The 17,278-nt window shown below is 37.9% G+C and overlaps 1 protein-coding gene across 1 annotated transcript in view; it reads left to right on the forward strand.

The window, feature by feature from the left end:
- The window catches only part of LOC126416154 (XK-related protein 4-like), a 61,732-nt gene that overhangs the window by 16,306 nt on the left and 28,148 nt on the right, over window positions 1-17,278 (forward strand). The gene's annotated exons all lie outside the window — the stretch shown is intronic.

Raw genomic sequence — 17,278 nt, forward strand, 5'->3', positions numbered from 1 at the left:
AATGGTGTGTGGGAATAATGATTTTTGGTAAATGTCTGTATGAACTCCAGTTTCTGGCAATTTTGTGAGATGTATATGGGAGGAAGTAATACAATGCCTAGTTCTTTGTGGAATGCACACACTCAAGATATTAACAGTAAATCTCTGTGTGACGTGTCGGACATCTCTTGTAGTGTGTACCTTTGGAGTGTGATGAACATGTCAATAATGCTCTTGGTAAATCTGTGACAAAATGTGCAGCTTGTCGTTGTATTTTCCAGTGTTTATCATACCTTGTAAAAGATGTCATTCTGCTGATTAATGATCTAATGGTCATTCCTTTTGTGACTGCCCTGGCTGCATTATTCTATATATTTGTTGTTATTACCACTTGTAGACAATGCAATGTGATTCAATGGGTAAATGTCAGACTACCAGCCCAGTGATTCTAGGTTTGAGTGCTGATCGGTCATTGGATTTTTTTAGAGTTCCTTTGTCGTTTTCCTTTGCCAATGATTTATTAATATGAAAAATGCAGAGTTGCGCCAAGGTACAGAGTCCACATTGAACTGTAGGTCCCGTTATAATTGACTGACAGAAGTCAGTTCAAGAGTTGAAGAAGGCATGGGCACACCACTTTCAGTGGTTCATGCCTAGTAAACACTGTTCTGCTCAAACCATCCTTTGGGTTGTTATTTTACTACTACTACTTGTTGTGATTGACAGAATTTTTTGTTGTAAAAAATGACATCTCTTTCTGCCTTCTTAGGGTCATGCTGCTTTGATTTTCTTATGTATTCAAGCTTTAACTTTCAGATTCAGAGAAGACCTGTTCAGTGTTGGTCTCACTGGGTGGCCACTCTTACATACCTTAACCTGTGAATATAATTTCAGAGAGAGATAGGGAGCAGGACAGAGGACAGAGGAAGGGGGGAAGAGGAGATTAGAACATATATCCAATTCCAATACATATGTAGCAATTGTGAAGCATTGCCAAATTCACTAGTTGTAAATATAGCAAAGGTATTACAAAACGCAAAACATTTAGTTATACATGTACAGCAGATCTATAGAAGGAATGTGAGTAGGGTGCCTAATATTAAAATATAAATAATAAGAGTCTATGGTGATTTTGAGAAAAAGACTAGTTCAGTATTAGCCATTGGCTCACCAGTTCTCCCTGAATACATTGAAGGTGGAGACATTAGGCTGAAGAAAGAGCATTTTAGTCTATGAAGATGAATCATATACACTGAAGAGCCAAAGAAACTGGCACACCTGCCTAATATCATGTAGGCCCCCCACGAGCATACAGAAGTGCCACAACACAAAGTGGCATGGACTTGACTAAGTCTGAAGTAGTGCTGGAGGGAACTGACACTGAATCTTGCAGGGCTCTCCATAAATCCCTAAGGGTACAAAGGGATGGAGATCTCTTCTGAATAGCACATTGCAAGGCATCCCAGATATGCTCAATAATGTTCATGTCTGGGGAGTTTGGTGGCCAATGGAAGTATTTAAACCCAGAAGAGTGTTCCTGGAGTGACTCTGTAGCAATTACGGACATCTTGAGTGTTGCATTGTCCTGCAGGAATTGCCCAAGTCTTTCAGAATGTACAATGGACATGAATGGATGCATGCGATTAGACAGGATGCTCACTTTCATGTCACTGGTCAGTCATATCTAGATGTACCTTGGTCCCATATCACTCCAGCTGCACCTGCCCCACACCATTGCAGAGCCTCCACCAGCTTTAACAATCCCCTGCTGACATGCAGGGTCCATGGATTTATGAGATTGGTCCTGCTCTTGTAGGATCTTTTTCCGACCGCAGCGATATTGGAGATTTGTTGTTGTACTGGATTCCTTACATTCACGGAATACTCTGAAATGGTCATACGGGAAAATCCCCACTTCATCGCTACCTCGAAGATGCTGTGTACCATTGCTCATGCGCCGACTATAACACCATGTTCAGACTCATTTAAATCATGATAACCTGCCTTTGTAGCAACAGTAACCAATGTAACAACTGTGCTGGACACTTGTCTTATATAGGTGTTGCCTACTGTGGTGCCGTATTCTGCCTCTTTACATAACTCTGTATTTGATTATGCATGCCTGTACCAGTTCTTTTACACTTCAGTGTATAGACAAGACTGTATGGTTTGTGTGTGTGAAGATGGAGGGCAGTGACTTTTACACAGTATGCTGATGTCAGGAGTGGGGATGACGTGCATTTAGCCACTGCAGGCCCAGACATTACCACTGTTCACAATGGCGCAACAACCAGTGCTCTGTGCTCATGAAAGTGTTAGGCAGGCAGATTTGGAGCACAGTAGATTGACAAATCACATAATGAATGTCTTGGTGTTTAATTGGCATAAGGAGTTTGAGGAAGGCCATAAATGTTGAAAATGGAAGCCGTGATTGTTGTCTGTGTACAGGCATTATGGACAAAAACATAATCATAATTTGTGATCACTTTGAAGGTGAGCAGTGTTTGACACTATCCAGAATTACTTCTAGGTCGGATTAAGTTATGGGAGCTATCGGTCATCATCACAGAAGAACTAGGCCATGTGAAGTTTGTTACTAGTGGATGCCTTAACATTTGACTGAAGAGCAGAAGTTGAAATGCCTGCATTCGGGAGGATGACGGTTCAATCCCGCGTCCGGCCATCCTGATTTAGGTTTTCCGTGATTTCCCTAAATCCCTCCAGGCAAATGCCAGGATGGTTCCTTTGAAAGGGCACGGCCGGCTTCCTTCCCTAATCCGTTGAGACCGATGACCTCGCTGTCTGGTCTCCTCCCCCAAACAATCCAATCCAATCCTTGAAATGCCTGCAGGTTAGTGAATGACTCTCAGCATAATTTTCAGCTGAAGGGGATGCATTTTTTCGTCACTTAGTGACCTGTGGTGAAGCTTGAGTGTGCCATTACACATTTGAGCCAAAACAAGATAGCAGAGTGACAAAGGGAAGATTAGGCACCCCCCCAGGAAAGCCAAGACTTGGTTGACAGTTGTAAAGTGTGTGTAACTGTTTTTTTTTAAATCGGTGTGGCATTTTACATGTTGAATTTGTTTTGCATGAATGCCATACCATCAGTGCAGCATCTTACTGTGTACTGCTAAGTGAGTTGCCTATTGCAGCAAATAATGTGATCAACTAATATGATAACCCCTATGCTACAGCTCTGACTCATCAGAAATTGGACAAAATGAGGCAGGCACCACTGACTCACCCTCCTTAAAGACCCAAACTATTATCCTGCGATTTTCATCACATTGGATTGCTCATACACATTAGGAAGGAATAGATGTGAAAATGATACAACCATAGGAGACTTCATGCACAATTTGCTGGTGACCTGGTCCCACTCTTTTTGTAGTGATGGCAACATGATGATAATGTGCTGGGCTAACTACGGTTTTAAATGATCATGAGATTGTGTTGAAGTGTGTTGTATACTTGGTTATCTTGTAAAATCAAATAAAAAAACTCATTTATATTGGATTTACCCTCATAATATCAAAAAGATTACCAATATTCATATGGGCATTCCATACTGTCCAGGATAGGACAAGTTGCTTTTGGTAACTGATCTAATTGAATGCCATTCTCATGCTAAGAAGCATATACTAATTTATCATGAATGCATTCACTACAGGAGTGTTTTTTGCCTTCCACAGTAAAAAAAAGACCCAATAGTTTAAACCTCTGTTTCAGAAAATACAATACACAAACATTTGAAATACACCCAGAACAAAGTTTGCATGATTCACAGACATATGGCATAGACAGATTCAGTCCTGTAGGTTAATGGAGGACTAGGACAGTAGGAAGGCCCATGTTGCCACAAAGTTAAATAAAGGAATTTGTTATATCATGGAAACAGAAAGCAGTGAATTCCATACTAAAACTGAATAACATAATGAATTCCAAAAACATTGTTCTCTCTTGCAAAGATTTAATAATAATAGTCCTGTCTTCGTGCATTATTGAAAGAACTATGGCAACACAGCCAAATCTGCAAAGGGACGCACATGTTGGAAATGCCACCAACCAGAACGTGAAAGTGTTAGCACAGTTTCAGCACCACCCATTTGTGTGAACATTTAGGAAGACATGCATTTCCTATTAGAGGGGGGGGGGGGGGGGGGGACCAGCAGATCATGGTTACAAGATGAATTTTACTGCATTTGGGTCCTATACATCACCAAGATATGTCCCACATTCATCTTGTAAGTTGCATCAGTGACTGGGCTGATATATCAGACAATTCCTCTACATAGCTTTTAGTAGTTTGGATCCATACAGACATTCATACCTGAAAGTGCATGTGTAAAAGTGCACTTCATTTTCTATTTACAACAAAGGTTGCAAACAAATGTTTACTTGAGAAAACAAGCTTATTCCTTCAGGCAGAATTTGAAAACAATCACAAGATTGTCCCCAGTAGCAGAGAACTGGATGACAGAAACAGAACTGCACCATTAGAGTGTTAAATATCTTGAGAATATACTGCTCCATTTTTGAGTGGTGTCTGGTGATCAAAGCATGGGTAACATTAACATTGAAGTGAAATGTACATAAGGAAACCAGTAAACCCCTCAAACAACTTATCAGAAGTCCCAGTACCTCAGTGGAAAGACAAGGGGAAATACAAAGTTAGTTAGTTACATGCAGCATAGACAATTTAAACAATTCTTTTATTGACATGATGTCAAATGAGTTTTCATTTGTATTCATGATTTCTGCTAACATTAATGAACACATTATCATTTCATTTCTACTTGTCCCACTACACTTAAAAACAAGGTTTTCTCTTTGTTCTCTCTTTTTTTTCTGGCTACCAGTTTTTAAGTAGAAATTCACTGATGGAATAGGAGCAGCTTTCCAGGAGAAATGACTTTAAATTAGATTTAAAGCTTGTTTCGCTGCCTGCCAGAAATTTTATGTTATTGGGCAAATGATCCAAAAATTTTATGGCTGCATATGGAACTCCTCTCTGAGCCGCTGACAGCGTTAATAATGGGTAATAAACGTCATTGTTCCTCTAGTGTTGTAGGTATGTACATTGCTGTTCTTTTCAAATGGTTGTGGATTATTTATGACCAATTTCATTAGTGAAAATATGTATGCCTAACTTCTTGAAGAGGCACCAACATGACATCCATGGGTGACACCACATGTTATTTTTCTGCTCACATTTGTGCAATCAATGCTTTTGTTCTAAGTGGTGAGTTACCCCAGAAAATTATACCATATGTCATTATTGAATGGAAATACGCAAAGTATGCCCAGAGCATAAGCAGTTATATAAAGATCAAAAGTGCTTGAACATAATTGTTTGAGAAGCTCAGTAATATACTTCTTCCAGTTCAAGTTTTCATTAATATGTGAACCAAAAAATTTGGAGCGTTTTTCCCTTCTTATTAGCTGAAGCTCATGTGCTACATCAATTGAATCAGTCAGAGCTGAAAGCCATTAAGTGCAAACGTGCATATTTTGTTTTGTTGAACATAGTGAATTACTTGGACGAGACACTTCAAATGGCACTGAAAAACATTAAGTTAATCCGTGGCTTTGGGTATGTAGGCAGTGCTGTTAAGTGCTGCCTCCCATGCAAATCTTCCCGTGTCATTTCATATTCATTCAGTTGTTTGTTGTCATGCCGAAGTCAGTCTTATGCTATGTCGCCCAAAAGAAAGAGACATGATTCCATTCATAAGAAAAACTTTATAAAACAAGCCTTTACCAAAGGTATAGCTTATATTAACCACAGTGGAAAACCGTTGCAAAAAAGAAAACAGGAGAGGATTGCAGGCCAGTACAAACTTCTACTACATCAATATTGACAATAATAAGCTTTATTTCCACTCTATCTTTTACTGATCTGAAGTAGCTATTCTGGTGAATCCTGTATTCTTTTCCAATATCTATCGTTGAAGAATTGAGTAAATGACAGATTGTTAAACAGTCATATTGATTGTGGGTGACGGAGAGGTTGTGTTGAGAGAATTGCTGACAGTGTGAAAATTGATATCCTTTCGAAATTTCATGACCTCCCAAACAAAGATGCTAAAGATTTGTACCTAATGGGCCTTATTGAAGCTTATGATGTAAAGTGGCGCTGACCTCAGAAACTAGACAGTGATGGAAGAAATAAGCATTGTTCCGGTTTTCAGTATTTTGTAATGTGTTACTCATGTAGAGTGCAAGTGTGTCAAAAAGAAATTCACAATTTCCACTCCATTGAAATGAAGTGGATTTTCTCTGTAACTCCCATGTTAATAAATGGGAAACTGCCACTAGATAAACGTGGGAAGAAAGCGAAAGGAAATAAAATTTCTGAAAGTATCCTGAAAACAATAGATGAAAAATACAGTCTTTTCCTCTGAAGTCCCCACATTATGCTGGAAAGAAAATTCAGTACTTAGATTTGTGAATTTGTGTGAAAACGATGTATCAGATATACTGTACCGCGTATCCAGACGCAGCTATGAAATATGACTTCTACAATCAGTATTTTCGAAAATTAAGATTACGAGTTCGGCAGACCACAGATAGATGTTTATTCTCTTTGTGAGTAGCTTAATGTGAAACTAAAACGTCCCCATTTCTGTGAAGCTTTAAAACTTGCTGCCAAGGCAGATTTGCAGATTCATCTTCGAAGAAGTCGAAAGTTTTTAGAGTTCCTGAAAGAAGCCAAGCCTCAGTGTCTTCAAAATGAAGAAATAGGTGCCATTGCCTTTGACTATATGCAGAATTTGCCCTTACCAGAAATTCCTGTGCAAGAAGTATTTTATATGCAGCAGCTATGAGTAAATGTGTTTAATATCCACAATTTAAAAGATGACAGCACTGTGGTATATCTTTATCATGAGGGTGATGGAAGAAAAGGTGTGAATGAACTGTGCACTTTTCTGTATCACAACATTAAAAACTACATTCCAGACACAAGCAAGCACCTCTGCTTGTTCTCAAATGGCTGTATTGGACAAAACCGAAATCACACAATGGTGAGAATGTGTATACGGCTGATTACAGTCGGTAGATTTGAGTCGATCAGAACATGGTCATTCATACCTACCATACCCAAATTTTGGGGTATTCAAAAAGAAAATAAAAAATTGTGATAGAGTTTATATACCAAAAGAATATGTTGAATTAATAGGACACAGCGGAAAAAGTGTGGAAGTTCATGTTGCAGAGTAAAATGAAATAATTGACTTTGATAAATGATGGCTGCCCTACTTTAAGAAGATTGTTACATCAAGGGAAACTGAAGGATTCCCAAGAGATAAGAAGCAGGCATTGTCTTCCTTAAAATTCAAGCAATTCAAGTACTGCGACAACAAGATTGGAGAGTTCGAAGTGTCTGTTTACATCCACTCTCCTGTTACACTCAGATTCCTTCTGGGAAAGTAAAGGTCACTGTGTTATCTTACCATGCCTTCTGAAAATGTATACAAGGACAAAGTTCCCATAAACTTCAAAAATATTCAGGACATTGGAAAGTTAGTGAAATATGTTCCTCAGGACGTGAGGGAATTTTACAAGAACATTCTAAAATGGCCAACAATGGGTACTCTATGAGTGAATCTTTCAGTCCCTAATAAGTCCTCTGTGTGTGTGTGTGTGTGTGTGTGTGTGTGTGTGTGTGTGTGTGTGTGTGTGTGTGTGTGGCTTCATGAATTTAAATTATATTCAGTCATAGTAATAATAAATTTTGTGATTAACATTACTGTTGTCCATAAATATGTATTCAATAAACACATGTGATTAATATACGATATTAAATTTATTAATCAGTACAGGTCGTGAATTTACTTGTAACCTCAGGACTGAAAAGCATCAACTCCATTTTTGGAAAAACAATGGATTAAATGTTCAAATCGTATTTTCACTAACAAAAATTACATTCTAAGAAATTATTTTATAGATAATAGGAGCTATAATCAATATTTATTTGGCTTAGATACATCTAAACAGTTTTTTCCTTCTCCTGAAAAGTTGTGAAATGGACTTAATGCCTTTCAGCTCCGACCAATTCAGTTGTTGGTATGACACTCTTTGTTGTACAGAACGGAATGTTTTTTTTTTTCTTTCTAATGGGATTTATTATAACACTTGTATCATCTGCAAAAAGTAACAATTTTGCTTGTTGAATGTTAAATGTGAGATCATTCAAATATGTAAGGAATAGGGGCGGACCCAAAATTGAGCTCTGCGGGACCCCCTTTGTGATTTTTACCCCAATCACAAAAATTTTGTAATTTTCTGATATTGTCTGAATTATTCAACACAAACTTTCGCATTTAGTCAGTCAAGTATGATTCGTACCAGCTGTGTATAGAGCCATCGGTTCCATAAAACATGTGTTTTTCTAAGATAGTATCGTGATATACACAGTCGAAGGCTTCGTGGAGGGCACAAAAAATACCAACTGGTGATATGTTAATATTGTACGTTTCGATGGTTAAATGTATAAATAACATATTCAGTCGAGCAGCCCTTCCAGAAACCAAACTGTGGTACGCTAAATAAATTGTTTCCACTCAAGTGTGTGACTACTCTTGAATACATTACTTTTTTGAATATTTTGTAAAAAGATGTCACTAAGGAATGTTGGCAATAATTGTTTAAGTCTGTCTTGTCACCTCGCTTATTAAGTGGCTTAATAATTCCAAATTTTAACCTGCCTGGAAAAATTCTTTGTACCACGATGCATTGCATGTATCACGAAGGACATTATTTATTGGAACGTCATTTCAGAATTGTTTGAAATTCAGTCACAAGAGGCTTTTGTTTTGTAGAATTTTTATAATTGTTTTAATTTCAGTCAAATATGTTGGCGCTTCTTTAGTTGCTTAAAGTTTCGTGGAATGACAATTTTAATTTATTCTTTTGCTTCTTCTACTGAACTATTCAATCATAAATTTGCTGCTACATTTAGAAAGTGATTGTTAAAAGTACTTGCAACTTGTAAATTTTCGGTCATATTATTTTTATTTAGTTTAATTGTTGTGGAATCTCGTACGGTGACTGGCACTGTCTCTCCTGTTTCACAGTACCCCATATAGTTTTAATCTTATCAAACTGGGGAACAATCAAGAATGGGGTGCCGCAAGGTTTGGTCTTGGGTCCTCTGCTGTTCTTAATATATATTAATGACTTGCCATTCTGTATTCACGAAGATGCAAAGCTGGTACTTTTTGCCAATGATACAAGTATAGCTATCACATCCAATAGACAAGAATTAACTGGTGAAATTGTAAAAGATGTTTTTCAGAAAATCATTAAGTGGTTCTCTGCAAATGGGCTCTCATTAAACTTTGACAAAACACAGTATATACAATTCCACACAGTAAAGGGAATGACACCATTCATAAATATAGACTTCGTTCAGAAATCGGTAGCTAAGGTAAGATATTCAAAATTTCTAGGTGTATGCATTGATGAGGGGTTGAACTGGAAAAAACACACTGAGGATCTGCTGAAACGTTTGAGTTCAGCTACTTATGCTATTAGCGTCATTGCAAATTTTGGCGATGTACATCTGAGTAAATTAGCTTACCATGCCTATTTTAATTCTCTGCTTTCGTATGGCATCATATTGTGGGGTAACTCATCATTGAGTAAAAGAGTGTTCATTGCACAAAAGCGTGTAATCAGAATAATTGCTGGAGCTCATCCAAGACCATCCTGCAGACACTTATTTAAAGAGCTAGAAATCTTCACTGTAGCATCACAATATATATATTCACTTATGAAATTTGTTATTAACAATCCGAACGAATTAAAAAAATAGCAGTGTACATGGCTACAACACTAGGAGAAAGGATGATCTTCACTACTCAAGGTTAAATCTAACTTTGGCCCAGAAGGGGGTATATTATGCTGCCACAAAAGTCTTTGGTCACTTACCTAATAGCTTCAAAAGTCTGACAGATAGCCATATAGCATTTAAAAGGAAATTAAAAGAATCTCTTAATGGCAACTCCTTCTACTCATTAGATGAATTTTTGGATATAGTAAGTGGGTAATTTCCCAACCTCCCACAAAATAATTTTTTGTGTAATGTAATATCTTGTATAGACACCTTTTATTAACCTGACACGTTCCACATCATTACGAAGTGTCGTATTCATGATCTATGGAACAAGTACTAATCTAATATGCATTATTTATTTCTGTCAGTACATGCATACTTCTGGATATTTTAATGACTTTCCTTAAAATACTACAGTATTTCTTGTAGTATACAAGTAATGTCGAATTTGACTTACTCTGACCTTTATATACATTTTCCTCTTACATGAGATTTTAATTCCCTTAGTTATCCACAGCTTAATTTTTTTTAAATGGATCTTTTGGATGACTTTTTAGCAAGGCAAGTTTCAAATATTGTCACAAATTTACAATGGAATAAATTGAATTTAACATTAGCATCTCTTTCTACATATATTTCATTCTATACCACCCCTCTCAGCTTAATCTTAAAACTCTGTTCTCATTAATAAGCCCCACTGCTTTTTATGAACCTACCTCGGGGTTGTAAGGTGCCATACTGATTATTTCCATCAATTGTGTATCTTGATCAGATACTCTATTAGCAATTTGGTACACATTAATTGTTTGAGCCTGAGCGCTGTTTATAAAAAAGTTGTCAATCAGTGCCCTCGTATTTTGCTGTTCATGAGTTGGAAAACTGACTACTGAAATTAAACAGTGGAAAATCCAGGATGGAATGTAACAATATTATGAAAAGGAAAGTTGCCGATGCTGAGTCGCAGATAGGCACAATGAAAATACTGTCACAAATAAATAAAGCTTTCGGCCAGCTAGACACACACACACACACACACACACACACACCACACACACACACACACACACACACACACCTGTAGTCTCAGGCAACTGAAACAACTGACTTCTGAAATTAGTTTGAAACACCCAAATAATACTCCTGGCTAATTTTTCCTATCTGTATCTTAGGAAATCTACACTGAAACCTCCACAAACTACTAACTGTTTCTTCTTGTCTGACAGATAGTTCAATAATGCATATGGATGTCTCATAAATAGCTGAAAGTTTCCTAGAGTGGATCTGTAGGCTGTTAAAATTACCAGAGAAGTATTCTGCAGTAAAAACTCACAAGCTCATGCAAGGTAAAGCCACACTGTGGGGCGGCAGGTAAAGTTATGATGGCATAGATGTATAGTACGCTGTCTTTCTCTCGTGAGCCTGGCAACTATTTTTGTGGTCAGCCAGAAAGCGTTGGAGAACACGCTGGCCTTAGTTTCCAGTCTTCACGGCCACATTGTGGTCCAGCCCAATGAAAGAAATGTTTTTATTCTCCTTCTACTTAGCAGGATCAGGACTATGATTATAAATGAAGGAATAAAGTTCTAGCTCATACATATATTGAGTAAAGTATCTCATGCACAACACTTTGAAAGTCACTGCGTTCAATTGACAGTAAACCTTTTTATCTTAAACAGCACTATTCTCAGTTCAGAGGCGACCTCTACAGTGCGTTCCTACCAAATAGTCCTTCGCCCTGACTACTAATCCTCAAATAAATGTTCAAACTAAATGCTCGCCACAAAAGTGGATATAATATTCTCAACTTGCCACGCGGATTTGTAATTATCACAGACGGCACACCAACAGTTACTTTAGTGAAATCTAAGCAATCGATGAGGGTGTACAGCCCTCGTGAGTTCACAATCCATCATTACGGAAAATATGCGTTTTGTCACAGTTTGTCCCTGACATCATCAGAGGCAGAGTGCGATCCGACGTTTAACAGATGTGTTTCTTACAGTGGCTGAGTGTGAAGTGAACCTGCCTCTTGGGCTGTATTTATATATGTGCCTCAGTGGACGGCTGAGGGAACATCTGTTATCTACTGCCTTATGCATATGGCAGCAGCCTCTGAATGGCCCCTTTCTTGAACACATAATCTTTAATAACAAAGTTAAGAATTAATTTAGAATCTTCTTAATTTTTATATGTATTTAGGTAAGTTGTTTGAAAGCACAGAAAAAGTGTCAGCTCCGTTGAATAAAAACTTTGCCTTCTAGACTTTTTATAGTGGAACTAACGGTAGATCGTTACCTCTGAACCATACCTTTACTAGAACTTATATCGGATGTAATTACTACTACGGTTCTAAAATTTGGTATAGCTCTATTATTTAGTAGGTTTTATCATGTGCTGTAACCAAAATTTTCTATCATTAATATTACAGGTATTTAATCTATTAGAATGGGCATATTTTAGTTACAAATTTGGTTTTCATTAAATTACTCAAAAACTATAAGAGATACCTTAACGTTGTCTCTTAGTTATTATTTTTAGGTGAACTGAAGCATAAAACAAATTTTTACGTTTCTATGTTCAATATCCCCCCATGAACCATGGACCTTGCCGTTGGTGGGGAGGCTTGCGTGCCTCAGCGATACAGATGGCCGTACCGTAGGTGCAACCACAACGGAGGGGTATCTGTTGAGAGGCCAGACAAACATGTGGTTCCTGAAGAGGGGCAGCAGCCTTTTCAGTAGTTGCAGGGGCAACAGTCTGGATGATTGACTGATCTGGCCTTGTAACAATAACCAAAACGGCCTTGCTGTGCTGGTACTGCGAACGGCTGAAAGCAAGGGGAAACTACAGCCGTAACTTTTCCCGAGGACATGCAGCTTTACTGTATGATTAAATGATGATGGCGTCCTCTTGGGTAAAATATTCCGGAGGTAAAATAGTCCCCCATTCGGATCTCCGGGCGGGGACTACTCAAGAGGACGTCGTTATCAGGAGAAAGAAAATTGGCATTCTACGGATCGGAGCGTGGAATGTCAGATCCCTTAATCGGGCAGGTAGGTTAGAAAATTTAAAAAGGGAAATGGATAGGTTAAAGTTAGTGGGAATTAGTGAAGTTCGGTGGCAGGAGGAACAAGACTTTTGGTCAGGTGATTACAGGGTTATAAATACAAAATCAAATAGGGGTAATGCAGGAGTAGGTTTAATAATGAATAAAAAAATAGGAGTGCGGGTTAGCTACTACAAACAGCATAGTGAACGCATTATTGTGGCCAAGATAGACACAAAGCCCATGCCTACTACAGTAGTACAAGTTTATATGCCAACTAGCTCTGCAGATGATGAAGAAATAGATGAAATGTATGACGAGATAAAAGAAATTATTCAGGTAGTGAAGGGAGACGAAAATTTAATAGTCATGGGTGACTGGAATTCGTCAGTAGGAAAAGGGAGAGAAGGAAACATAGTAGGTGAATATGGATTGGGGGGAAGAAATGAAAGAGGAAGCCGCCTTGTAGAATTTTGCACAGAGCATAACTTAATCATAGCTAACACTTGGTTCAAGAATCATGAAAGAAGGTTGTATACCTGGAAGAATCCTGGAGATTCTAAAAGGTATCAGATAGATTACATAATGGTAAGACAGAGATTTAGGAACCAGGTTTTAAATTGTAAGACATTTCCAGGGGCAGATGTGGATTCTGACCACAATCTATTGGTTATGAACTGCAGATTGAAACTGAAGAAACTGCAAAAAGGCGGGAATTTAAGGAGATGGGACCTGGATAAACTGAAAGAACCAGAGGTTGTAGAGAGTTTCAGGGAGAGCATAAGGGAACAATTGACAGGAATGGGGGAAAGAAATACAGTAGAAGAAGAATGGGTAGCTCTGAGGGATGAAGTAGTGAAGGCAGCAGAGGATCAAGTAGGTAAAAAGACGAGGGCTAATAGAAATCCTTGGGTAACAGAAGAAATATTGAATTTAATTGATGAAAGGAGAAAATATAAAAATGCAGTAAATGAAGCAGGCAAAAAGGAATACAAACGTCTCAAAAATGAGATCGACAGGAAGTGCAAAATGGCTAAGCAGGGATGACTAGAGGACAAATGTAAGGATGTAGTGGCTTGTCTCACTAGGGGTAAGATAGATACTGCCTACAGGAAAATTAAAGAGACCTTTGGAGAGAAGAGAACCACTTGTATGAATATCAAGAGCTCAGATGGCAACCCAGTTCTAAGCAAAGAAGGGAAGGCTGAAAGATGGAAGGAGTATATAGAGGGTTTATACAAGGGCGATGTACTTGAGGACAATATTATGGAAATGGAAGAGGATGTAGATGAAGATGAAATGGGAGATAAGATACTGCGTGAAGAGTTTGACAGAGCACTGAAAGACCTGAGTCGAAACAAGGCCCCGGGAGTAGACAACATTCCATTAGAACTACTGATGGCGTTTGGAGAGCCAGTCATGACAAAACTCTTACCATCTGGTGAGCAAGATGTATGAGACAGGCGAAATACCCACAGACTTCAAGAAGAATATAATAATTCCAATCCCAAAGAAAGCAGGTGTTGACAGATGTGAAAATTACCGAACTATCTGTTTAATAAGTCACAGCTGCAAAATACTAACGCGAATTCTTTACAGACGAATGGAAAAACTGGTAGAAGCGGACCTCGGGGAAGATCAGTTTGGATTCCGCAGAAATGTTGGAACACGTGAGGCAATACTAACCTTAAGACTTATCTTAGAAGAAAGATTAAGAAAAGGCAAAACTACGTTTCTAGCATTTGTAGACTTAGAAAAAGCTTTTGACAACGTTAACTGGAATACTCACTTTCAAATTCTGAAGGTGGCAGGGGTAAAATACAGGGAGCGAAAGGCTATTTACAATTTGTACAGAAACCAGATGGCAGTTATAAGAGTCGAGGGGCATGAAAGGGAAGCAGTGGTTGGGAAAGGAGTGAGACAGGGTTGTAGCCTCTGCTCGATGTTATTCAATCTGTATATTGAGCAAGCAGTAAAGGAAACAAAAGAAAAATTCGGAGTAGATATTAAAATTCATGGAGAAGAAGTAAAAACTTAGAGGTTTGCCGATGACATTGTAATTCTGTCAGAGACAGCAAAGGACTTGGAAGAGCAGTTGAACGGAATGGACAGTGTCTTGAAAGGAGGATATAAGATGAACATCAACAAAAGCAAAACGAGGATAATGGAATGTAGTCAAATTAAATCGGGTGATGCTGAGGGGATTAGATTAGGAAATGAGACACTTAAAGTAGTAAAGGAGTTTTGCTATTTAGGGAGTAAAATAACTGATGATGGTCGAAGTAGAGAGGATATAAAATGTAGATTGGCAATGGCACGGAAATCGTTTCTGAAGAAGAGAAATTTGTTAACATCGAGTATAGATTTAAGTGTCAGGAAGTCGTTTCTGAAAGTATTTGTATGGAGTGTAGCCATGTATGGAAGTGAAACATGGACGATAACCAGTTTGGACAAGAAGAGAATAGAAGCTTTCGAAATGTGGTGCTACAGAAGAATGCTGAAGATAAGGTGGGTAGATCACGTAACTAATGAGGAGGTATTGAATAGGAATGGGGAGAAGAGAAGTTTGTGGCACAACTTGACTAGAAGAAGGGATCGGTTGGTAGGACATGTTTTGAGGCATCAAGGGATCACAAATTTAGCATTGGAGGGCAGCGTGCAGGGTAAAAATCGTAGAGGGAGACCAAGAGATCAATACACTAAGCAGATTCAGAAGGATGTAGGTTGCTGTAGGTACTGGGAGATGAAGAAGCTTGCACAGGATAGAGTAGCATGGAGAGCTGCATCAAACCAGTCTCAGGACTGAAGACCACAACAACAACAACATGTTCAATACTTAGTGTCCTTAATTTTTCTTATAAATGTGGATTCCGATTGTGATTTTTTTATTTCTTTGCTTTGAAACTTCCACCAGTTATCTACGAGCTCCTTGGGCACATTCTGACCAAATTCTGACTTTGTAGCTTTATTATTTAGTGCCACTTATTTTTTTTCTTAAAACTCTATTTTTATGGAAACTATTAGTTCAATTACATTAAGACTTCATATTTAAAACATTATTACAATAAAATATATGTTGACAAAGTTTGAATATAAAATTTTTACTTTTAATTTTATACTTAATAATGGTGCAGTATTTGTGCGCTTTATGTGGACACGTTAAAGTGATTTGGCGCTACTAGCAGTGAACTGGGGTAAGTCCCGGCACACTTGCTCACCTCTGTGGTTTACACTGCACTTAGATGAATTCAGAGTTACACTGCTTATGTTCAAAGAAAAATTTGAACTTATCTGATATGACTGTTCTATTAGAGTAATGTGCACTAGATATGTGGTATTTCATTAGCCACATGCCGTTGAACCAAATGGCACATACCTCAGGGAACTCAGCCAATTGAGTACATAATTGAAGCTTGTTGAGGTTTATGAGCCACGGACTAATGTGTAGCATCAGTCCGCTGTAACCAACCATAAGCTCTGAGCATGCTTTGGTAACTGCCACTTCAGTGCTGTGGTGGAACATTGTGTCAGATGAAATGTGTGTCTTTTATAAATTGCCCAGATCATAAGGGCAGTGGCAACCTCAATGGAAAAAATCCCAGCCTCAAGGACTGCTGCACTTCAGTGGAGATTGTTGAGGTGAAACAACATTTACAGGGAATATCTGGGGTACTTGCGACTCCTCTTTTTGTATTAAACTTGTCTAAATATGTTTGCTCTGCCTGAGTTCACCTTAATTTCTTTTGTTGGTGAAGAGAGAACAAGATGACGTCCTCCAATTCTCTAAGAAACCTAGTAGTAGTTCAGGTGGGCTGTTACGTAGTAAAAGAACCCAGTCAACCAAGAAGCCAATTGGTTACCATTTGTGATCAAGTATTATCCAAATTAAATCTTTCTTACCTTAAGACAGTGCATATAGTGTATCAAAATGTATATATGGGTCATTCCATGGTAACTCACATTACAAAGTGATGTTTATGTTATATGTTTTGGACAATCAACAGAAGGAAATGTTTCTATCCAATATTTTTATACCTCAAAGCATAATTCATACAGAATGCTCAATAAACCTATATCACAATAATTGTTACATTACTGGATTTATAAAACCAAATCTTATAATTATTCTTGGTAACTCACGTTACATTTCCAAGAAATGGCTTTTGCATATGATAAATAAAATACAAAAGTCTGCTCTGTTTTATGTGAACATTTATTGTAAGTTTTACACACAATACCAGAAGATCTTACAAGTATTTTAACAAAGTTCCAAACATTTGATCTCTAATAAAATAAATATTAAAACATAATGAACAGGTTACTCGTGTTACATTGTCACAGATCAGTCAAATTTGAAATAACCATGGGAATTTACAACACTTGGAGTGTTCACTTCTGACAAGCTTGTCTTT

This window comes from Schistocerca serialis, chromosome 8, assembly GCF_023864345.2.
Source record: "Schistocerca serialis cubense isolate TAMUIC-IGC-003099 chromosome 8, iqSchSeri2.2, whole genome shotgun sequence".
NCBI classification, from domain to species: Eukaryota; Metazoa; Arthropoda; class Insecta; order Orthoptera; family Acrididae; genus Schistocerca; species Schistocerca serialis.